Consider the following 1,152-nt stretch of genomic DNA (forward strand, 5'->3'; position numbering starts at 1 on the left):
GCTGGAGGCCCAAAAGAGCGCTGCGGGATGGCCATTCAGAAAGCCGGCTCCCCAGCAGCCGTGCCGCGGAGGCTAAGGGCTTAATCTGGAGGCGAGCCACAAAAACTTTCAGCCGGGAACATTTTGCCTCCCTTCCCGCCTAGCCGGATGGAACTCCATCCAGCACAGGTGGACCAGGGCAGAGTTCATCAGACAGGTCTTGCAGTAGGGAGACTCAATTCAGTGTGAAACATGGGGTCATCTCCCTATCGCCCATCAGCCAGAGGGGCTGTGGCATCCCCTTCCCTGAAATTTCCCAACGCCCCGCCTCCTCAGTGTCAGTTACATGCAGCGCTGCCAATGTTGTCATTGGTTGCAAATTTGAATGAAATTGAAACATTAACACACACTTAAAAAAGCAGAGACAACATATGGAAAAAATATTGTAGACCTGAGAAAAGTAAATAGGTTTGGGAAAGTCGGAGACAGAAGCCGGGTTTCCTCACCCAGCTGTTGTGGTTTGCTGATCAATGCGAGTTCGCATTGCTTCTCGTTGGCATGTTTTGGGCCACATGCTTAGAATTTCAAATGATCGATTTGTAAGCGACCTGCGCAATTATTGAATATGTAGTGAACTGAGCTGCTTCCCCTGACAGCTGCCCCATAGCGAACTGCCGCATCTCGAAGGTGGGCGAGAGGCTTTGGAACCAGACTGTATTTACATGAACTTCACCTACTCTGCCGGTGTCAAAGGTATCCTACGACGAGAGCTGGGGCTGCCTCTGCTCTATGGTGCCTGTGGGTAGGAGGATTAAGGTGTTAGAAGGGCTCAAGTAGCCATGGAGTTGGACTCTTCCTCCTACCTGCCAAGGCCTGACTTTTAATCCCAGCCTCTGGGCACTCCTTTCTATGCAAGTGCCATGAGGCCGAGGAAAAGTGTCGGTTAGGGAAGGCCAAAGGGCCAAGGCTTGTGAAACATCAGGGTGCGAGCAGCAAGTAATCCCAACTTACTCAGGGTAGGCAGTTCTAGAGCCTAAGCCGATTGTGGCCATCCAGCCAAAGCCCTGGCTCTAGGAGGTCGTGAGCAGGTGAGGGGAAAGCATTCACTCTTACACTGCCGGTCGAACAGGGGAAAGTGGAGCTGCTGTGTGGGGGTTTACCAGAAGTGCTATG

Source organism: Chelonoidis abingdonii, chromosome 1 (assembly GCF_003597395.2).
Source record: "Chelonoidis abingdonii isolate Lonesome George chromosome 1, CheloAbing_2.0, whole genome shotgun sequence".
NCBI classification, from domain to species: domain Eukaryota; kingdom Metazoa; phylum Chordata; order Testudines; family Testudinidae; genus Chelonoidis; species Chelonoidis abingdonii.